The 24,128-nt window shown below is 43.9% G+C and overlaps 1 protein-coding gene across 2 annotated transcripts in view; it reads left to right on the top strand.

The window, feature by feature from the left end:
* Positions 1-24,128, top strand: part of ift81 (intraflagellar transport 81 homolog) — a 153,525-nt gene that overhangs the window by 126,471 nt on the left and 2,926 nt on the right. The gene's annotated exons all lie outside the window — the stretch shown is intronic.

Raw genomic sequence — 24,128 nt, 5'->3', positions numbered from 1 at the left:
ACTTCCCCTCTGAAACTTTTAAATTCAGCCATTTTATTATCCATCCGACATTGCCATTTGTGCAGAAGATGCAGATTAAACTTGCAATAGAAAGTTAAGTAGTATCATTAGAAGTGCAAGTATTATTTTGAGGATGTGATAACTGTTAATCACTGGCTGTTAACCTGGGCACTGAAAATTAACTATTGATTGTCTAAAATTTCACTCCTTCAGATATTAACTGTGGAGAATTTAATTTTTTTTAAATGTTTTTCACTTTGTCTTTCTGTCTGTCTTTTTCTTTGTTGAATTTTTCTTCCACTTTCTTTCCACTGTTCCTGATTTAACACGGAGTTCACTCACTCTAATTCTCACTTACTTACCCATTGTTACTCTGTTTAATTCACATTCCTTTGATCTGTTTGATTAGTGAAATGCACAGTTGCTTACCTTGCTCCCTCGGGTCCCAGGTCCCCCTTTTCCGCAAACTAGACCATTATCCAGCATAATAAAAGCAATATATTACAGATGCTGGAAATCGGAAATAACAAAAACAAAATGCTTGAAATACTTGGGCTCTGCTAGCATCCGAGGAGAGAGAAAATAGAACTGGGAAAAATTGGAAATGTAACAGGTTTTATGCAGGTCAAATGGGGAAGGGTGGAAAAAGAACAGACGGGAAGATCTCTGATGGGTTGGAAGACATTAAATGACAGAAGAGTTGGTGGGACAAGTAAAGAAACAAAGGCCACGATCTACAGACCCCGGATGGGACAAGGCCGTTAAATCTCACGCGAGATCTCTCGCAAGGTTTAATGGCCTCATTACGCCTTGCGAGACCTAACGAGGTCTTACGAGGCATCGCAATCTGGATGTCGCCCACAATGGGCGGAATTCCGATTTGCACATTCAAGTGTGCAGTCAGAAATGCCCGGCTAAGGGCAGCACGGTGGCGCAGTGGGTTAGCCCTGCTGCCTCACGGCGGCGAAGTCCCAGGTTCGATCCCGGCTCTGGGTCACTGTCCGTGTGGAGTTTGCACATTCTCCCTGTGTTTGCGTGGGTTTCGCCCCCACAACCCAAAAGATGTGCAGGCTAGGTGGATTGGCCATGTTAAATTGCCCCTTAATTGGAAAAAATGAATTGGGCACTCTAAATTTATTTATTTTTTTAAAATATTTTTTAAAAAAAAGAAATGCCCGGCTAAATGTAACCGACACAGGACTCTGTTTTATCACCGTTAAATCATGCCCAAAAGGTGGGTCCAGAGGAGGCATGAATGTTAGAACAATGAACCCCTGCTGACTGAAACCAAAAGCAAGAGAAAAGCAAGATTGAAACTGAAACGTGCAAAGAATGGTGGACGAGATTATGGCCTGAAATTGTTGAACTCTATCTGGAGTCCGGAAAGCTGTAACGTGCCGAAACAATAAATACGGTGCTGTTTCTGAGGCTTGTTGTTGAACTTCATTGGAACACTGTGCAGTAAGCCAAGGATCACAGTCAGCATGAGAACAAGTAGGAGAATTAAAATGGTGGATCACTGGATGCTCAGGGTCATGTTTGCACAACGAATGGAGGTGTTTGCAAAGCAGTCACCCAATCTGCATTTCACCAACTCCCCAAGCAAAAAATGTAAATGTCTAAATGTGCATGGGCAAGTCTCAGTAGTTGAAGGTGCTGTTAGATGCTGGCCACAGCAGTAGGGCACATTTTGTTTAGGTTTCAATACCCCATTTGAACAACGAGATGGTATGTTCAGTGACAACAGTAAAATAAAATTGTGAATTTTGATCGTTGAGGGACACCATTGCTCAAATGACAATTGAAACTAGAAATTAAATTGTTTGAGAGGTAGTGATCCGCAACTATAGCAACTTGACTTTTGGGTTACTTAAATTATTTTTATTGGTTTGCCTAAAATCACTGTTTTCATCCATTTGCATTCTGATATAATGACAACTGTACAAAATGCCATTTGAAGTTGCACTGTTTTTATGCTCAGTATAAAGATGTGGATTGACATGAAATGCTCAAAAATACCAACTTTGGCAGCCATGTAGTTGGACAATGTTTTTGCAATTGCTGACCAATAATTTTTTTAAAAAAGCTTTTTGAACTGTCTTCGTCATTTCCCAGAGTGTCTATCTTAGATTCTATTCTTAGATATATCAAGTACAAATTTACCAGATTTTATGATAAAATTGTTTAGAAGTTGTGCAGATAAGTTTAGCAAGAACGTCTTGACAAAAATAATTCATTGCATGTTCTAGTGGGTCTTGGGAAATATGCTTGGCAGCTGTTGATCAGAACCAGGAATTGCAGGAATGCACCCTGTATTTGAACAGATATCTCCACTCAATTGTACAGTCAGAATAGATGAAAGCTATTCTCTGAGTCTACCAGGATAGGCACTAACTGGTGTTGGGACTTCCCTTAGTCTTGGCATGCACTATTATACAAGGGCAAATCAGACCCATAATTAATATCTGCACTACACAAGACTTAGCTGAAAATTATTTACATAGTGCTAAAGTGGATACTAGTTATGAACATAGTTATCCCTTCTAATTTCCTAGTTCAGGGTATCCCAAACGTTTCAAGCCGTAGAACACCTAATGACCTCCCAAGTGCATCAGGAAACCCCAAACATTTTCATAATATCGTTGAAGCCCCTTTCTTTGCTGCAAAATCTGTGTGAACACAGAAATCAAATGTAAGCAAATATTTTCTAGCTGTATCTATGCATATATTAGGAATTAGGAAGAGGCACGCCGTTATAAATATTTTCACCTGCTACATTGCCCCTCACAAATACAGGGTTATACACAACAGTATAAATCTCATCTCTGTTCTCTAACTTTGAAAAAGAGTCATCTGGATTCGAAACTTTAGCTTTAGTCTCTCTCCACAGATGCTGTCAGACCTGCAGAGATTGTCCCAAAATAGCATTTTCTGTTTTTGTTTCAGATTCCAGCATCCGTAGTAATTTGCTTTTAACTTGGGTGAAAAGGTTATTTATGTCATTAAACTCCTCCATCCCCAGAGACCTAACTTTGCAGCATTCTATCACAGTTCTCAAAAAGAACATCAAAAATAGGGATAATTAGATTTTGTATTGGAATGTCATCTGGGTAGATTATTAATTATAGCATACAACAATGCATTTTAAACAATGACAGTAGATGCACAGCTCATTTCTAATGGATGGTTCCCAAAAAGCACAACTTAAGAACAGACGAATAGCAATGTAAAATCAGGGCAACCTGTTTTCTAGCTTAAAAAATTATCCATCCAAATTTTAAATGCAATCTGACTCTTTCCATAAACTGTACATAAAACTCCTATGTAGCTAATTTAAATATATTTAACAAAGTGGCATTGCAGCCCTGAATCTTCTTGAATTATGCTTTCAATGTACTAGGTGGTAAATTAGAATGAGAAATGTAGCAGTTTCCAGAATCAGCTGAACTGATGGATATGAGGAATATTTGAACTGAAGTGTGTGGACTGTTAGAGTACTGATTTCTGCAGACAGGATTGACTTTTTGTCTGTTGCAATGAGCATCAACAGTATTGGTCTTGCATCGGTTGCCTTGGGAGTGAGAACCAATTAGGAGATTTTGCCTCCACACTCCCACCGTAATGAAAGCTATAGACATAACTTTATGCTCTGTTATCAGGAAAGGAGAATCACAAAAGTTTGGGAGAAAGGACTTAGAAGCCACATTTAAGGAGAATTGATCACAGAAGAAATGAATTTAGCAGAGAGCTGTATAAAAAGCATGTACTTCACAAAGAGGCAGAATGACAGCTGTGCAAGCCGCCATCAGTTTTTGCAGTCAGTCTTCTGGCGACACTGCTCTATTTGTGGCTATTATAGTATGAACACAGACAACTTTTATGGTACTGGATAATTTCAGGCTGCCTCAGGGGATCTTTAATATCAGTATGGGCATGTGTTCAGCAGGTGAGAAGAGCTGGGGAATGCATCCTGTTTGGCATCGCACCAAGCAAGCAATAAGAAAGGGCCGTCCAGTTTTATGCGGTTGCTCCCAAGGCTCAGGATATTTAGATGCCATCCATATTGATTTTGGAGCCCACACAGCTAATTTCCTTACTTTTCCAACAGAAAGGTTCAGGAACTTAGATTGTACTTGACAACAAGCAAATGGTCCTGCACATATAGGGTTTCCACCTGCGATTAAATATATTCCTGGAGGGGGCGGTACAGTAGGCCCAGTGTTTAGCACTGCTGCCTCACGACGCAGAGGACCCGGGTTTGATCCCAGCTCCTGTCCGTGTGGAGTTTGCATATTCTCCCCGTGTCTATGTGGGTCTCACCCCCACAACTCAAAAAAATGTGCAGGATAGATGGATTGGCTCGCTAAGTTGCCCCTTAATTGGAAAAAAGAATTGGGTACTCTTTTTTTTTTTTAAATTTTTTTATTCCTGCCAATTTCATCACATGCCTTGCCCCTGCGTTCTTGCCAGCCAGCATATCCATCCTTGTGATGTATTGCCTTCCACTGCCAAAAGGCCCATTACCCAATTGGATGATGCTTGACTTGTTAGGCTTTTTTGTTCCATTTCCAATATTTTTACATGTGGTAATGAGAAATGTTCAAAGAAAAAAACCTGTATTTAATATCCCGATGATTTTTCTCCATGGTTGCACACACAAAAGTCCTGGAGATTGATCTTCAATTCTTGGAGACTCCAGACCAGTCTTGGAAGGTTAGCAAGCCTGCATGTAAAGGCAGAATTTTATAGTATTTGAAAAATACTTTTGTCCTCGGAATGGAGTCCTCTGTGAATTATATCAACAAATGGCTTGCGGGTGACTAGGTATACGTTTTGCTCCCAGAATAATGACTGCTCTAAGTGTGGCAAAACAACTGCAGTACTAACAAGCAAAGTATTAATCTGTAGTTGAGTGGTCAGAAATAGGATTATCAGGGTCTTAAAGGGAAAATGTAATGCCATTGACAGGTCAAGAGGAATTCTGCAATATGCACAACTTAACGCGTTCTGCATAATTACAGCTTGCTGTATCTTGCTCAGCAATGCCATACAAAAAGGCTTGGATTTGGACATTGTTGAGGAGATGGCCCTAGCTGCTTGGTAGATGAAGGACCTGAAAGGGAACATCTGGATGACAATTACTTAGAAGATTCCTCTGTGACTGCTGCAAGATTCCTCTGTGATTGCTGCAAGGTTATCAGAATGCAAAAGGTCCATACAACAGAGACACTGAATAATCCACCCTCCTTTTTATGCTTTCATGTCAGTCACAATGAGGGACTCATCCAGTTCCCTCTTTAATACTTTCAGTGAATGTACAATCAACACACAAGTTGGCAACTTGTTCAAAACGTTAATGACTGACCTCTGACCTGTTAAGGGCATAAAATTTCCCCTTTAAGACCGTGAGGCAGCAGTGCTAACCACTGTGCTACTGTGCTGTCCCCAGCCAAAAATCTTTTTACCTCTGCATTGAATATGCTCAATGACTGATATCCACAGCAACCCTATGATAGTCTTCACATTAAGACCTGCAGATCTTCACTAATAATCAGACTCCATTCAGAACCACTAGCATTGACAACAACATTTGCCAATGCAATGAGACTGCAAACAAGTCGTTACCAATTTGAGAACTTAATCTTATTAAGTAGCTTATTGTAGCTCTGGGTCATTGTCCGTGTGAAGTTTGCACAATCTCCCCGTGCTTGCGTGGGTTTCACCCCCACGTCCCAACAATGTGCAGGGTAGGTGGATTGGCCACGCTAAATTGCCCCTTAATTGTAAAAAATGAATTGGGTACTCTAAATTTATTTTTAAAAATAAACAAGTAGCTTATTGTGGAAGAAGCAAGGTGATCTACTTGCTGTGATTTACAGGTTAATTTCTTGGCTGTTTTGAAAGAAAATTCTGAGTAACAAATTAAAGGTTTATACACAAAATGGGCACAGCACCAATACATCCCACAGTAATTGCCTCCCAGAAGAGAGAAAATGTGAGAATTTGAATAGGCTGTTTGTGTTTTTATGATGTTGAAATCTATACTACATGATTTTCCACCAGCGGGCTCCTCCACTTCGCTGGCAGCACACCCACACCCGTGGGTTTCCCAACAGCGGGGTGGCCACGATGGGAAACCCCATTGGTCCGCTGCAGGAACAGAGGATCCCGCTGTCGGTGGGGGCGTGTCGCGCCGGAAAATGGGGCTGGTGGGATGGAGAATTCCACCCATGAGCCATGATAGAACTTGAGCTGAGCCAGTTGAGGGAAAGATGCACTTCCTGCTGTGCACAAATTAACATGATTTACTGGTAGTTACAGCCTCCAGAAATCAACCTAAAGCAGCCACAGAGAGTCCACATTCTTGCTGCCATTTCATTCATCAGCTAAACTCTGTATTTGGATCCTGTCCCAACTATAAAGTACTTTCAATTTGAAAACCCTTCGTTTGGGAATGTCTGCCACATCTCTTTCTGTTCTATATCTTCTGTCTGTGCATATTATACATAACTGTTTAATTTCTTTCTAACAATGAGCCTGAAGGAATAAAGACCATTTTTGTTGTTCATTTAAGAAAACAAAATAATATTCATTGCTGTCTCTTCGCGCTGTTGTGATGAAAGATGCATGACAGAAAAGCCAAGAATACATTAGGCTTGGTCACACATGCACATTCAATGTAACTCACCCATAGCCTAATTAATTAGTTAAAAATTTAATATTTTGTTTGCAATCTACAAAAAAATAATTCAGTAGATACTTTTTGTACATGAGGCTGCATGATTAGGATTAACTGATTATGATTGGCTTTTGTCTGATGTACAAGAACAAAGCAAATGCGCTATGACTATTTTAGGAAGCATTCTGCAGATATGTTCATAGATTTTCTTTCCCCTTAAGATCCAATTTGTTTTTCTATCACTGAAACGCAAGGTAGTTGCCAAAACTCATGCATATTAGTTCAGTTGGTGCAGTATCATCTTACTATAATAATGATAATTATTTAACATTTTGATGGGAGCTATCTGGTAATGAATATGTCATACAGTTGAGCATTTTCCATCAGTAGGCTCAACTTTCTGGAGAGAAAGTACTTTACAAAAATTGGCAGAACATTTGCTTCAAAGATAATTATCTTTACATTATTGTGTACTTTTGAAGTTATTGACCTGGCTCCAACAGTAAGGTTCAGGTCAACTAATGAGCCAAAATATTTAATCAGGTAACCTAGTAATGATTTCTACCTCATGGTCTTACTTTGAATCCTTGCTGTTTCATGAAGTTAACTCATGTTTCCTCTGACTACTGAGATTTGTCAGTTTCACAGCAGTCTTGTTGAAAGGAAAATCTGATTGGGAGGCATTATCTGCTTTGTGTCCATAGAAGTGGCTACCTGGATTAGAGTTAGGGTGGATTAACACATTTCCAACAATAACAACTTCATACCACTATTAACATTGTAAAACTTCCCAAGACAATTCACATGAATGATTACCTAGCAAAATTTGACACCATGCCACATAAGGTGATATTAGTTCAAGTGGTTACCTACGTCAATTTGAAGGGGCATCTTAAAGGAGGAGAGAGAGGTGGGAGGTCTAGAGAAGCATTCAAGTGCTTGGGGCCCAGACAACTGAAAGCACAATGCCCAATGGTGGAATGAAGAAAATCAGAAATGCAAGAGATCCGAATTGGAAGAACGCTGAAGCATGGATTAGGATTTCAACAGCAGCAGATGAGCTTAGGTAAGGATAGTGTGATGGGCCAGAGCTTAGAAACTCCAAAGTGTAGTAAGAAATTCACCTGACCTACAACCTTTATGTTGAATTTGGCTAGGATGAGCACAAAAGCCTTCACTGCAGGTGTATGTGTGTGTGTATATATATATTATATATATATATATATATATATATATATAGAAACACAGCAAGAATTTTTATCAATTACAATCATAAAGAAACCACACAGCTACAGTAATCTATGTATATAACACTTAATGAATTCCTCCTTGGCTGTTCCAATTCAATAACAAAATCCTGTTAAACCAAAATCCCTTTTCAAGGGCGTGGGCCAGCACACTGTATTCTCACTTGAATGGGACTGGTCCTTTTCCTGAAATTCTGATCCTGTTCCAAACAGCAGATTCAGACTCCTGCTGGAAAGCAACTATATCTTTAAAGTTAGCAAGGCAGTTGGCCACAACCAATGGGCTTTTTTACTGGAACATCTTTTGAAATGAAAACAGAGAAACATGGGGAAAACACTTCTTTTTCCTTCTGCAGTCCAAAGCAGTCAAACTGAAACCAAAAACAGAACCCGCGCACCTGACAGTCAGGAGATAGGAGACTAAACTTTCTTAAAGGGACACTCTCATGACAATAGAGAAGAGCAATGTTCCAGAGATGGAATTAGGCAATCGGTAATGGAGAGGACATGGGATTGGAAGCTCAGCACAGAGACAAATAGGACTACAAGATATATTGTTTGGATCCATGAAAATGTTCCTATACCAGGCAGTCTGGCCTTTAATTGAGGAGGGTCATGGTATCAAGAGGAGTGAATTAATAAAATCGAGTAAATCATTTCAGAATATTTTAATATTATATTAAAAGGCGACGGGCCTAGACAGGATCCCTGGTCGTGCACTCAAAGCCTGTGTGGACCAGCTGGCAGAGGTATTCGCGGACATCTTTCACCTGTCCCTAATCCACTCCGACGACCCCACCTGCTTCAAGAAGACCACCATTATACCGGTGCCAAAGAAGAGCCAGGCAACGTGCCTACCATCCGGTGGCCCTGACTTCAGTCGTAATGAAGTGCTTTGAGAGGTTGATCATAAAGCGCATCACCTCCATATTCCCAGAACACCTTGATTCACTGCAATTCGCATACCGTCGCAACCGATCCACAGCAGACACCATTTCCCTGGCCCTACACTCATCCCTAGAGCATCTCGACAACAAGGACTCCTACATCAGACTCCTATTTATTGACTACAGCTCCGCCTTCAACACCATAATCCCAGCCAAGCTCATATCAAAGCTCCAAAACCTAGGACTCTGCAACTGGATCCTCGATTTTCTGACCAACAGACCACAATCAGCAAGAATGAACAACAACACTTCCTCCACAATAGTCCTCAATACCGGCGCCCCGCAAGGCTGCGTACTTAACCACCTACTCTACTCCCTGTACACACACGACTGCGTTGCAAAATTTTGTTCCAACTCCATCTACAAGTTTGCTGACGACACGACCATGGTGGGCTGGATCTCGAATAACGACGAGTCAGAATACAGAAGGGAGATAGAGAACCTAGTGGAGTGGTGCAGCGACAACAATCTCTCCCTCAATGTCAGCAAAACTAAAGAGCTGGTCATTGACTTCAGGAAGCAAAGTATTGTACACACCCCAGTCAGCATCAACGAGGCAGAGGTGGAGATTGTTAGCAGTTTCAAATTCCTAGGGGTGCACATCTCCAAAAATCTGTCCTGGTCCACCCATGTTGACGCTACCACCAAGAAAGCACAACAGCGCCTATACTTCCTCAGGAAACTAAGGAAATTCGGCATGTCCACATTAACCCTTACCAGCTTTTACAGATGCACCATAGAAATCATCCTATCTGGCTGCATCACAGCCTGGTATGGCAACTGCTCGGCCCAGGACTACAAAAAACTTCAGAGTCGTGAACACCGCCCCATCCATCACACAAACATGCCTCCCATCCATTGACTCCATTTACGCCTCCCGCTGCCTGGGGAAAGCGGGCAGCATAATCAAAGACCCCTCCCACCCGGCTTACTCACTCTTCCAACTTCTTCCATCGGGCAGGAGATACAGAAGTCTGAGAACATGCACGAACAGAGTCAAAAACAGCTTCTTCCTCGCTGTTACCAAACTCCTAAATTACCCTCTTATGGACTGACCTCATTAACACTACACCATGTATGCTTCATGATGCCGGTGCTTATGTAGTTACATTGTACACCCTGTGTTGCCCTATTATGTATTTTCTTTTATTCCCTTTTGTTCCCATGTACTTAATGGAAATACTTTTCACGGTACACGTGACACCAATCCAAAAGATAAGTGCTCGATTTCCGATGGTGGCTATGGTGTGAGCGGTCGCACATTAGGCAGCTCCCGCTCGAGGCTGATTTTTTTCGGACTTTTTCCCTGCTCGGAGGGTGGATGTATGGCTGAAGAAGGTGTAGGACTGGCCAGAGGGAAGTCTAACTCCACTGGTGGGACTGGTGGATGGATCCACGGACCAGACGTGGGTCAAGAAGAAGGGAGCAGCTGGAGCAGGAGAATCTTCGAACGCCACAGCTTAAGATGGCGCAGGGTAAAGGGACTGGGCTGCCTACCCAATGGTCGATGGATCAAGTGGTGGACTTATTAACAAGAAGTTCAGCCAGCAGAGGAGAGAGACCCTTGAGGACCTGGCCAAGGCTGTAGATCTGCTGAAGTCAGAAATCGATCAAGTGGAGCAGAGGTTGGATTCTCAGGGCCAAGCTATCCGGTAAGTGGAGGAGGCGGTGGGAAGCACGAGGAGCCTAAAGTACCCCAAGCTTTGTTGGTGGCCGAGGTGGGAGTAATGCGGGAGACCCAGAAGCGGCTACAGGAGAAGGTAGAGGACCTTGAGAACGCTCCCAGAGGCAGATCTTGAGAATTGTAGGGATGCCTGGCATCGAGGGAGCGGACGCTGCCACGTATGGTGGAAAAGCTGATGGGAGAGGGGGCCTTTGACCAGCTCATAGAGGTCGACTGGGCGCTGATGAGGAGGCCGCAGATGAACGAGCCACCAAGGGCAATGGTGGTGCGTCTTCACCGGTTCCTAGACAAGGAAAAGATTCTGAAATGGCGAAGCAGATGAGATGCAGCACCTGGAAGGGGAGTGAGCTGCGATGTATCAGGATCTGGGCCACAATCTGGCAAAGAGGAGGGCCAGGCTGCCCTCTTTAAAAAGGGTGTGAAGTTCGGGATGTTGAACCCGGCTCATCTCTGGGTGACCTTTAACAACAGAGTGCACTAGTTTTGGAACACCAGAGGAGGTGATGATGATTTTGAGAGACAATGGACTGGCAGGCGAAGGAGGACATTGAATTGTGGAGGAGGGGTGAGGAGATGAATGTTGTTTCTTTTTTCCTGTTTTTGGTAATCCCTGGAACTTTCATTCTGTTGGTGGTTGGGGAACATTTCACCTCTGAGATGTTTGGATGTGGTGAGGGGGTGAGTTCACCTTTTGTGATTTTGGGTTTCCTTTCTCTTTTGTTTGTTCTTGCTGCACTGTTGGTTGTGAGGTGTGTGAAAGTGGGGGGTAGGGGACTGAGACGCCTTAGTCGAGGCTGCCAGGCTAGCTGGGGGGACTATTTAACGGGATGGCAGTGTGGGGTGAGCAGGTAGTTAGTGAGATAGAGGGGGATGGGGTTGTTGTTTTATTAAGGGGAGGGGGTGCCCTTCAACCAGGCTGGTCACATGGAACGTGAGGGGGCTGAATGGGCCAGTCAAACGGTCATGTGTTTTCACGCAGCTGAGGAGTTTGAAGGTGGATGTGGCCTTTTTACACGAGACACATTTAAAGACCTAGGATCAAAAAACGCTAAGGAAAGGGTGGGTAGGGCAAGTTTTCCATTCGGGTTAGATATGAAGAAGCGTGGGCCGGCGGTGTTGGTCAATAAGCATGTGGCGTTTGAGGTGGAGAATATAGTAGTGGATTCAGGGGGGAGGTTCGAGATGGTAAGTGGGAAATTGGAGGGGATACCGGTGGTTCTGGTAAATGTATATGTCCCAAACTGGGACGATGTGGAGTTTATGAGGTGTGTCTTGGGAAAGATCCCGGACTTGGACTCGCACCGGCTGATTATGAGTGGGTCTTGTGATGATATGATCTGCATACTCGTCTGCCATTGGGCCAGAACGTCGGCTTACCATTGGCCCTGGTCGGTCATGTGCCTCTCGACCGATTGGCCGAGAGGCTGAGTTAACCACGCCTCTTATCAACGAGGTATAAATGCTCAGAAGCCTGACGATCGTTCCTTTCCACTGTAGACGATCGCCAGGCTGTGTTCTAGTTAATTAAAGCCTGACATTGGTAAATCACTCGCCTCGCGTGCAATCGATGGTGCATCAATTTAATTAACTACAACTTTGAAGATGGAGTTCCGCATCAAGCCCGAATGCCTCCGCATCAGCCCGCAAACTCCGAACTCTACAGAACTTTTCAAACTCTGGCTGACTTGCCTCGAAGGGTTCCTGGCATCTACAACCACCCCCCCCTCCCCTTTTTCACCCCAGCACCCCACTCAGCTTCCCCATCCCTCATCCATGGCGTCTCCGCGGCCAGCTCAGGTGACGGAGACTACTCGAGGTCTATCGCTCCTGGACTCCAGGACATCAGCAGGACCATCAGCCGATCCGACGACACCTCCTCCACTACGGCGCTCGGCCAGGACGTCAAGGACCACCAAACGACTGATCGAATCCATCTAGAGTTCTACGGTCCCGAAGTGGTAGAGGCGCCCGTCAGCCTCGAACGCGGTGTACAGTCGGTCACTCGCGCGGATGGGGAGCTGGTGGTAAGCGGACTTAAGGTCCACAGTTGAGAAGACCTTGTATGTCGCGATCTCGTTTACCATGGTAGAGATACGGGGGAGAGGATACGCGTCCAGTTGCGTAAACCGATTGATGGTTTGGCTATAATCGATGACCATCCGGTTTTTCTCCCCCGTCCGGACCACCAGCACTTGGGCTCGCCAGGGACTGTTGCTGGCCTCGATGACCCCTTCCGTCAGCAACCTCTGGACCTCGGACCTGATGAAGGATCGGTCCTGGGCGCTGTACCGTCTGCTCCGTGTGGCGACGGGTTTGCAATCGGGGGTGAGGTTAGCAAACAGGGAGGGAGGGTCCACTTTGAGGGACGCGAGGCTGCAGACAGTGAGGGGGGTATAGGGCCGCCGAATTGAAAAGTCAAGCTCTGCAGGTTGTGCATCAGGTCTTTAACACAGTCATTGATCCGGGGTTGGACCAGTTGAGCCCGAGGTCAGGGAGAGTATCAGCAGTGGCGAAGGAGCTGAAGGGGTTTATGGAGCGCATGGGGAGATGGACCCATGGACGTTTGGGAGGCCGAGGGCGAAGGAAATTTCGTACTTCACCCATGTCCACAGGGTTTACTCTCTGATTTTTTTTGTGGTAGCTAAGTTGTAGCTGGCGGGGGTGGTGGACTCCGGACACTTGCCGATCGTGGTCTCGGACCACGCGCCGCATTGGGTGGACTTACGAGCCCGCAGTGGATGCTAGATGTAGGATTACTAGCAGAGAAAGAGGTGAGCGGGTGAGGGCCGCCATCCAGGGGTACGTGGAACTAAATGCACAGGTGAGGTCTCAGCCACCATGGTGTGTGAGGCACTCAAGACAGTGATTAGGAGGGTGTTTTATCGATTCAGGTGTACCGGGAGAAGGAGGAGGGAGCAGAGAATGCAAGGTTGGTGGACATGATTTTGCGGGTGGATGGGAGGTACGTGGAGGCCGCAGAGGCAGGATTGTTGAAGGAGAGGCAGAGTCTCCAAATGGAGTTTGGACTGGTGTTCACAAGGAAGGCAGTGGGGAAGCTGCGGAGGGCAAGGGGGCAGTTGAGTACAGGGAGAAGGCTAGTAGGATGCTGGCCTACCAGCTCAGGAAGCAAGAGACGGCGAGGGAGCTTGGTAGGGTGAAGGACGCATGGGTGGAGTGGTATTGGACCCGGTTGGGGTGAATGGGGTATTTGAGGTGTTCTACAGGAGGCTTTATGAATCGGAGCCCCCGACCGTGTGGGAGGGAATTAGGTATTTTTTGGACAGACTGGAATTCCCCAGGGTGGAGCAGGGCTTGGTAGAGGGGCTGGGAGCACCCATTGGACTGGTGGAGGTGATGGAGGGCATGGAGGCAATGCAGGGAAGGTCCCGGGCCCAGACTGCTTCCCAGTAGAATTTTATAAAATGTTTTCAGGAGGCCTGGGGTCCCTGCTGGTAAGGGTGAGCTCGCCCCTACATTATTGCAGGCCTCAATGTCTCTGATCCTGAAGAAAGATAAGGACCCGGAGCAGTGTGGGTCATACTGCCCAATATCACTATTGAATGTGCATGCCAAGTTGTTGGCTGTGATTTTGGCCTCGCGGATTGAGGACTGTGTGCTGGGGTGATGGGGAGGACCAGTCGGGGTTTCTAAAAGAGAAATATGTGTCGGCTAACCTCGGGTATCTGTTAAACATCATAATTATGCCCTCGAGGGACAGAATGTGGAGGTGGCGGTCGCGATGGATGCAGAGAAGGCCTTTGATCAGGTAAGGTGGAGTATTTGTGAGAGGTATTGGGGTGGTTCGGATTTGAGCATGGGTTTGTGGATTGGATTTGATTGTTGTACCAGGCGCCGGTGGCGAGTACAAGAACGAATCGGGTGAGTTTGGGGTATTTTAGGGTGTATCTTGGGACGAGGCACGGGTGCCCACTCTCCCTGTTGCTCTTTGCCTTAGCGATAGAGCCACTGGCAATGGCACTTGAGCGTCTATGGGTTGGAAAGGGGTAGTGCGAGGGGGGTTGGAGCCATAGGGTTTCGCTCTATGTGGATGACCTATTGCTGAATATATCGGACCCACTGTAAAACATAGGGGATATTATGGACATTTTGTTGGAATTCGGATGGTTTTCAGGGTATAAGTTAAACATGGGGAAGAGCAAGGTCTTCCCGATCCAGGGGAGGGGGCAGGAGAGGAGGCTGGGCTAGCTGCCGTTTACGGTAGTGGGGAGAGTTTCAGGTATCAGAGCATCCAGGTCGTGCGGGACTGGAAGCAAATACACAAACTGAATCTCGCCCGGCTGGTGGAGCAAATGAAGGGGGAATTTCAGAGGTGGGACATGCTTCCGCTGTCTCTGGTGGGGCAGGTGCAGTCCGTGAAGATGACTGTGCTTTTTTATTTGAAAATATTTTATTAAGGCATATATAATTTTTTAACAACAATTTTCAAGAGGAAACAACAACAGAACAAGTAACACCCATCCAACCAACAACCAGACCCAGCCAACATGGCTTACAGTCACAGTTCCCCCGGCTCCTGAGGTTTTTGTTTGTATTCCAGAACCTCCCAATTTTTTATTCAAAGGCCTTCTTTGATATCTGGATTTGTGTGGGCGAGGAAAGCCCCACGAGTGAAGAAGGAGCTGTTGGAGTGTGGGAGAGGAGGGACGGGTTGGCCTTGTCAGATTTAATGAATTGCCACAGAGCGGTAAATATAGCCTTGGCAAGAGAATGGGTAGTGAGGGAGGAGTCGGTATAGGAGCAGATGGAGACATCCTCGTGTAAGGGCACTAGCTTGCGGGGCACTCTTGACGGCACCTCTGCAGTTCTCGCTAACCAGGTACTCCACACGTCTGGTAGTGGTGGCAGCCCTGAGGGTGAGGGGACAGTGGCAGCAGCACCTGAGACTTGAAGGTGCCTCGATTTGGGCTCTGGTCTGTGGGAATCACAGGTTTGCTCCGGGGGGGCTGGACGCGGGGCAGTGGGCGGGGATCGAGCTGTTTGGGGGTTTATTCATGGGGGCAGCTTCCCGAGCTTGGAGGGACGGATAGAGGAATATGTGTTGCCCAGCAAAAACTGATTCCGATACTTACGGGTGAGAAATTATGTGAGAAAACAGGTGCCGCCCTTTCCTGATCTGCCACCCCGGGGTTGCAGGATAAGGTGCTGTCGAAAACAGGTTGGTGAGGGCAGGGTATAAGTGTCAGAGTTATATAAAGAATCAATGGATTGGGAGGACGTCCTGATAGGAGTAGTTAAGCGGATATGGGAGGAGGAGCAGGGGGGAGAGTTGGAGGCTGGGTTATGGAAGGAAGCTCTGAGGAGGGTGAATGCGTCCTCTTCGTGCAACAGGCTGAGTCTTATTCAATTTTAAGTAGTCCACAGGGCGCATACGACGGTGGCTAAAATGAGTAGGTTCTTTGAGATGTCCACATGGTTTGGGCCTGTCCGAAGCTGGAGGGGTTTTGGCAGGGGTTTGTTGATGTGTTGTCGGAGGTACTGAGGGTGAAGGTGGTCCAGAATTAGCAGTGTTTGGAGTGTTGGAAGTCCCAGGAGTCCAGGGGGCGAGAGAACCAATGAACCAATATGGAAAGAAGTACACAGGACCTGAGGATGCAACTTACCCGACCCTTTCTGCTCTTTGTCATGTGCTGACTCTGAGGCTCCACTTCTTCTTCAAATATTTATCCTGTTTTCTCTTAGACGTTGCAATGGTCTTTTCCCCCACTTCCCCACAACTGGAGAAAATAAAATGTTCTTATTCACTATCTTCACATTTCTCATAATTAGTTAAATATCTATTGAATTTCCACTTTTTCTCTGCTCAAGTGAAAATTATCCCACCTTCTCATGTCTTTCTTTGTAGCTAGTTTCCCATCCAGGTGAGTCAGCTTTTGATATCTGGAGATTCAAAGACTTTGTTGCTTATATTTTTACACACATGTATTTTATTTTATTTTATTTCACTGAAATGTGTCCTTTCTTTGACTCATGATTATCCTTTTCCATACTTACTCAAACTTAATATATAATAGTCACTATTTCCCAATTGTTCTACTATGTTCACATTAGTTATTTGTGCCATTCATTTCTCAGAATCAAATAATAATAATAATAATCTTTTACTGTCACAAGTAGGCTAACATTAACACTGCAATGACTTAACTGTGAAAAGCCCCTAGTCGCCATATTCCGGCGCCTGTTCAGGTACACGGAGAATTCAGAATGTCCAAATTACCTAACCAGCACTTCTTTTTGGGACTTGTGGGAGGAAACCGGAGCACCCAGAGGAAACCCACGCAGACACAGTGAGAACGTGCTGACTCTGACCCGAACCAGGAACCCTGGTGCTGTGAAGCCATAGTGCTAACCACTATGTTACCATGCTGCCCACGAATCAAACAATGTTCCTTGTATTAGAAAAAAAAATCATTAATGCAGTACTGGATGCATGCAAAGAGTAATCCATTCTTTAAATACATGGATATTACCTTTATTCCAGTTGTTCTGGTAAGCTTAAAAATGTCTGCAGGTCTTCATCCTCATCTCATTACACAGCAGAATAATACCATTTTCCTTCCCGTTTTGTTGTCCAAATTTATTTTGTCTATATACGACCCCTCTAAATCATCCTGTGTTTCTAACATCATCATCTCGTCGCGGACTGGGTGTCACACATAGACCGTAGTGTGGGGTTGAAAGAGGAGGTGGTGAGGTAGATCTGTGATGTCACTGAGGGGCAGGAATGTAGTTGAGCAATAGGAGTGGGCCACGTCATAGGGAGGATAGCAGAGGTAACCATGCAGGTGTGGGAGAAGAAGCCATTACAACAGATTCTCTAAATAATTAACAGTGGATCAAGGCAATGCCAGTTCCATTCAACTGATCAATGAAGGAGAATGGTATTGGTTCACTTTGTCAGTGGTTGCAGACAAGTTGAAAAGGATAAGGAAAGAAAATGCACCTCATTCACAGGCACAAGGAATTTGTTTGCATCTTTGATTAGCTCCTCATTCACAGGCGCAAATAATTTGTTTGCGCCTTTGATTAACTTCAGTGCTGTGGCAGGGAGAAAGCCTAGACAAATTTCCTGTCAGCTAGGTACTAGTCTCATGGCTGAGCTGGAACAGTTTGGCTGGAGAGTGCTTTGTACTTTAAAGCAATTTGTTTTTGTAAGTGAATAGCTTAATAGGCCACTTCAAAGGTCATTAAGATCGGTCATGTAGTGTGGACATGAGTCATGTGAAAGCCAGGCTGATGAGAGATGGCAGGTTTCCTTTCCTGCAGTACAATAATGAACAATTTGTGGTGTTATGACAATGTGGTGGCTTTCTTGATCATTTTTTCTTATGGGTGATATCATGTAAATTCTGGTTGTGACAAGTTTAAAAATTATTGTGCTATAATTTGTGTTCTAGAAAAGTGGGGAGGGGTGCGCACATACGTGATGAGGTGGAGAATGGATTATTGCATGCATTTTTCTTACCGGAACAAACTTGAATCATTTGTCTTAAAACAACGATATTGCCCATTATTATTTAATTAATTCACCAGAAGCAAAGGTATATGTATACATGTGCATGTGTGTAAAAATATAGACTTAAAGATTGCCTTATGACGAAGCTTAACTGACTTTAGAGGAAATTGCTTGCAACCATTTTCCTGTTTCGAGCAATGTATGATTTTGGATTAAATTAAATTAAATAATTTACAACTTTTAAACTTTTTTTTGTTAAAAATCTTTCTTGCTCCTTCAAAGAAATGATTCTGAAAGTATTGCCCAGTAGTGAGATGCACTGGAGATCACAAGGATAATGTTTTATTAGCACACTTGAACTGAACAGTTGCAGCATGCATAATCCTGATCCTTGAATTAATGTGGTAAACAATCCACTTGAATATGTCACTTGCTTAGTGACTGGAATTCAATGTAAAATTATGGACCGCAATGCAAAATGTCAATCCTCATGACACCAGGTCAAACATGTAACATGCTAAATGTGGTGAGATTTAATCGTCAGAACCAACTTCCAAATAGATGAGTGGATACTGATGTTAATGTCTTTCAACCAATTGAAAGCTGTCATTTGGCCCCAGATTGAATCATTGTGGAAATGGCAAAAATAATACTCTGTACTTTTTCAGTGTAAGGAAGTCAATGGGAAGATAAATATAGCACATGAATTAATTTAGAATACATGAATTAGATTGTGGGATACTATTCAGAAAAATCTGATAAAACAGTTGTTTAGTGGCATATAAAACAACAATTTATGATAAAGTAAGCAATAATAAGTCAAATATGTAAAACATATCATTATACTCATGATTACTGCAATTAATATATTGTAGCCTGTCAAGTGTACATACTGTAATGTCAAAGAATTGTTGAGAGTTTGTGGTTTTAGAACAAAAAAACAAACCTGAAAATCGAGGAAGCAGGATGAATTTGAATTTTTTTAATATAGATTTTTATTAGAGTTTTTCCATTTTTAGAAATAACATAAACCCTGAAAACTGGGACAGCATAAATGCTTCTACATGCATGAATACAGAAAAAAACAGGGGAAAGCCAACACCATTGGTTCAGTTTAAGCATTAAATTTTGTGTTTCCGATTATACAATTTTAAAAATTAATGGATAAACTAGAGTATGGGAAAGGAGAGGATAAGGCCATGTAAACATGGTAATATGATGCACACTATCACGTGTAGCGAGTTCGAGATGGTGCAACATAACTTATGGGAAACCTTGTAGGAGCAAGTCAGAAATGATGGAACCTATAAATTTGAGAAATGGGTCTTCATACTTTTCGGAATGCATCCGATTTAGAACAGAGTAAGTAAACTAGGAACTACATAGGGGTACATTCCATGATAATTTTATGCCAATTCTGAATTGAGTGATATTCATCGCTAATCCAGGAGCATAGGATGTTCTTCCGTGCTGCAAAAGTTAGGATATTGTACAGCTTTTTTTCATTAGCGTCACAATAATTCTCTTATCTTGGAGCCCCAGAATTAGGAATAAAGGATCAATTTCTAAGGCCATGCTGAATATCCTCTCAAGCTCTTTTTTTTCTTTTTTTTAAATAAATTTAGAGTAGCCAATTCATTTTTTCCAATTAATGGGCAATTTAGCGTGGCCAATCCACCTAGCCTGCACATCTTTTGGGTTGTGGGGGCGAAACCCACGCAAACATGGGGAGAATGTGCAAACTCCACACGGACAGTGACCCAGAGCCAGGATCGAACCTGGGACCTCGGTGCCATGAGGCAGCAGGGCAAACCCACTGCGCCACTGTGCTGCCCTTCCTCTCAAGCTCTTTAAATACACCAGACGATTGGTCGGATTTAATTTTGAGACATGACCACACACAGTGGATATATCCTCCTTAGACTGCCTTGCACTTTTGAACCAACGAGGACATAGAAGGGTCAAACCTGTGTCTCAAGCTTGGTATGCAGATGGTGTAATATTTTGAATTGAGTCTCCTTCGTTCTATTACAGACTGAAATTTTATTGACATTATCCCATATATTACCCCAAGCCGTCTCATCAATACTGACTGCAAAGTATTTCTTTCCAAGACAGTAGTGTATCTAATATACTCACACAGGATCTACAGTATAAAGTGTAATAAAACTTGCTGATTAATTGCTTGGGTTCTGCAGAAAGCAGGATCTTTTCTACCTGGGAGACAGAAGCGTTGAGATGTATAGTTGTCATATTAAGGATAAAGTCTGATTGGTGGCACAGCTGCACAAAAGATGACAAGGAAGTACCACTAAACATGTCACCCAGCCTACAAATACCTCTACCTCTCCAAATATCGAATCCATGGTACATAAGACCTGATGGTAAATTCAGGTTGCACTGAATGGGAGGGGAAGTTAATTTTTATCTCCCTTCTAGGGCAGCACTGTGGTGCAGTGTGTTAGCCCTGCTGCCTCATGCCGCCGAGGTCCCAGGTATGATCCCAGCTCTGGGTCACTGTCCATGTGGAGTTTGCACATTCTCCCCGTGTCTGCGTGGTTTCACCCCCACAACCCAAAGATGTGCAGGCTAGGTGGATTGGTCACCCTAAATTGCCCCTTAATTGGCAAAAATGAATTGGGTACTCCAAATTCATTTTTTTTTTAAATGTTATCTCTCTTCCAGCTGACAGACAATCCTCCATGCTCTTAGAGTGTTGATAATTCTAGGATTTTAGCATTTGGCAGATCCAGCCTTGAAATCGCTGCAAAACAACAGGACTTGAGGAGTACACAGACCGGCCTGCTTCAATGTTGAGCTAAAAAGAGGAGGGGGACCTCTCTGACCCATTCATTCCATAGACCATAGAAATTTCAGTGCAGAAGGAGGCCACTCGGCTCATCGAGTCTGCACCGGCTCTTGGAAAGAGCACCCTACCCAAGCCCACACCCGCACCCTATCCCCATAACCCAGTAACCCCAGCCAACACTAAGGGCAATTTTGGATACTAAGGGCAATTTAGCATGGCCAATCTACATAACCTGCACATCTTTGGACCGTGGGAGGAAACCAGAGCACCCGGAGGAAATCCACGCACACACGGGGAGAACGTGCAGACTTCGCACAGACAGTGACCCAGCGGGGAATCGAACCTGGGACCCTGGCGCCGTGAAGCAATTGTGCTAACCACAAGGAGTCCAGCGCCATACGAATCGCATTAATTTCTTTCAGCTACAAATGGTTAGGACTCCTGCCTAATTTTCAACCAGCAGTTGGGGTGTTGCAGTGTTAGTCAATAAAAATATGTCTTTCAAGGTTGAGGACAGTGTGTAGGACAAGGGGAGTAGGTTATGTGATTGTCAAGGGACTACTATATTGGGAATTTGTATTGATAATGAATGTGTATGGTCCACCAAACTATTGTCCTGACTTTGTTACTGAAGTCTTCATGGAGTTTGCTAATTTGGCGTTGGCTAATTTCATTATAGGTGGGGACTTCAATTGTCACCTTAACCTCTTGATGGACAAACAGACCAGAACCCCCTCCTACTCAACAGGCAAGAGCACTAGCGCTAGTTTGCAAGGCCTGCCTCATGATCTTACTTGGTTTGTCATTCAATATTATATTCAGTTAAGGACTTCAGCTGACTATTTGAGTTCTCGCAGCATTCTTTGAAAAAAAAATTAAGATATTTGTCCTCGAACTCGGCATGCTTAACCTTGAAATGCCTTTGAAGTTTTGAGGGTTTTAAACTTTAATTTGCCAGTACGTCCCTGCTCATAACACACATGGGCGTTGCATCCTGATTTGCATTGGCACAATTAATAAAGTCATACCTCAAGAACTCATCTTTATACTGCTTTGTTCCCAATTTCAGCTTCAAATGGGTTGTTAACCAGAAACCCTGGAGCTCATACCAGCACTTCTTTATCCTGGCGTGCACTCTCCTGACCAGTTCTCTCCAACCAATATACTGAGATCCTGGCCTGGTTGTGTCTCTGGCCCTCTCTTCCTTATTACAAAATGATCCATTGTCAATTCTTCACAGTCCTGTTGCTTTGCTTGCTGTCAGCTACAAAATGGAGGAATCTCTCCGTGATTTCACGCCAAAAGCACAAGCCTACACGGCGCACGTCATTATTGTATTATTGTACGTGCCAGGCGCATGACCTGCTCTCTGCTGCCCTTTCTGCCGAGGAGACTGCATCATTTTTAAAAAGAAATTTGGTCCTGGGACAGCAACGCATTGATGTCAGGAGGAGACGGTAATGGGACAGCACACTAACGTCAAGAGGAGGCAGTCTGCCCTGCTGGGCTCCAGGCCTGCGCATTGCTGGATCCACTTGAGGGGGCACGCATGTGTGGGACTGCCAGCATTGTTGAAATCCGTCACGGCCAACATTTTAAAAAGCCGGTCGCATCAACTGGACGGTTCCATCGCGATCGGGAACACCGCAACAGTTCGCTCCACGACCCTCCCAACACCTGTCCGGGACCCTGACTTTCAAAAACCCTGCCTTTCAAAAACCCTACCTTTCTTACGTCATCCATGTTGCGATTCTCTTCAAAGATTCAATGAGTCCCGCAAAACGTCTTGTATGTGCCAACAAACTAGTGGACCTTTTTAAAGCTAAAATCAAGTAGCTCCGCCCACCAGAGAAAAAGCATTATTTCCATCACCATTACTGCAGAGAAGTATATAGGCATCTGCTTCTGTATTTTTTTTCTGGGGCCGGTTAACAAGCATGATGATTCTGTTGTTAGCGAATCATTCCTGCATTACCTTTGGTTTGCTGACTATCTTCTAATAAACACCTTAGGAAAGAGGTCTGTGGTGACATCAATATTTGCTGGAATAGGAATTAATACGAATCCTCTTATTGAATGTTACATTATTTGTTTAGGATTTAAAGAAAAGAACATTGGGCCCATACATGTTCACCCCAACTCTTGCTGGGTTCCAATTCAGAAATTTTCTATCAAAACCCCTGATCCAATTCCTCAATGGGTGATCAAACAAGCACCAATAGCCTCAAGCCCATTAGTTATTAGAAATAATTTGTCTTGCACTGCTCAATGTCATTTTTTTAAAAATCATTTAAAGCTTTCTTGAAAGGAGGGGGATGAAGGAAGGGTTCTACGTTTCATGGGGTCTGTTTATTATACTCTTTCGAGAATTGGTTGCCATCTAATATTATGGGGGGGTTATTGTTTTTTTTAAAATAAATTTAGAGTACCCAATTCATTTTTTCTAATTAAGGGGCAATTTAGCATGGCCAATCCACGTTCCCTGCACATGTTTTGGGTTGTGGGGGCAAAACCCACGCAGACACCGGGGAGATTGTGCAAACACCACACAGACGGTGACCCAGAGCCGGGATTGAACCTGGGACCTCGGCGCCATGAGGCAACAGTGCTAACCACTGTGCCACCAAGCGGCCCGTTATTTTTATTCTTGATTATACTGTTCACTGATTGTTAATTTTCTTTTTCCTTGGAATGTGCGGGTGATGTTTTGGTTTGGACACTGAATGGGCTGCTGTTTGGGGGATTGGTACTGTATTTGTTCTTGTTTGTTTTCTTTTGTTGCTTATTTTATGAAAATGAGAATAAAAAGATATTTTTTAAAAGCTTTCTTGAAAGGTTGTAAGGAGGCAATCATCAGTAACCACTTCTGAAATCCTATTCCGTCGGTTGAGAACCTTTTGGGAAAAGTGAAACTTCTTAACATCCAACTTTACCTCTATTTTCTCAATTTAAATGGATGACTCCTAGTTCAACACAGTTGTTTTACCTCAAACAATCCATATCTTTGCATGTTATCAATGCCCATAATAATTTTAAATGCCTGTTGAATATTGTCCTGTAATTATTACAGAAATTAAGTTTACTCCTCTATTTTGTAGTGTTCTGAGATTCTTTTTACTTCTACTTGGTCCACACATGACAGACTCCAGTTAAAATCAGCAGGATGTTTTACTCCTAAATCTGTAGGTGTTTTCAGTTGCCTTCCAGTTTATTGATCTCACATGTGTTCGATACCTTAGGCACATAAAACTTGAGGTTCTGTTGAGCACTCCTGTACTTTATTGTGCA

Source organism: Scyliorhinus canicula, chromosome 1 (genome assembly GCF_902713615.1).
Source record: "Scyliorhinus canicula chromosome 1, sScyCan1.1, whole genome shotgun sequence".
NCBI lineage: Eukaryota > Metazoa > Chordata > Chondrichthyes > Carcharhiniformes > Scyliorhinidae > Scyliorhinus > Scyliorhinus canicula.
Note: the sequence above shows the minus strand (reverse complement) of the source record. Positions and strands in the feature narration are given on the sequence as shown.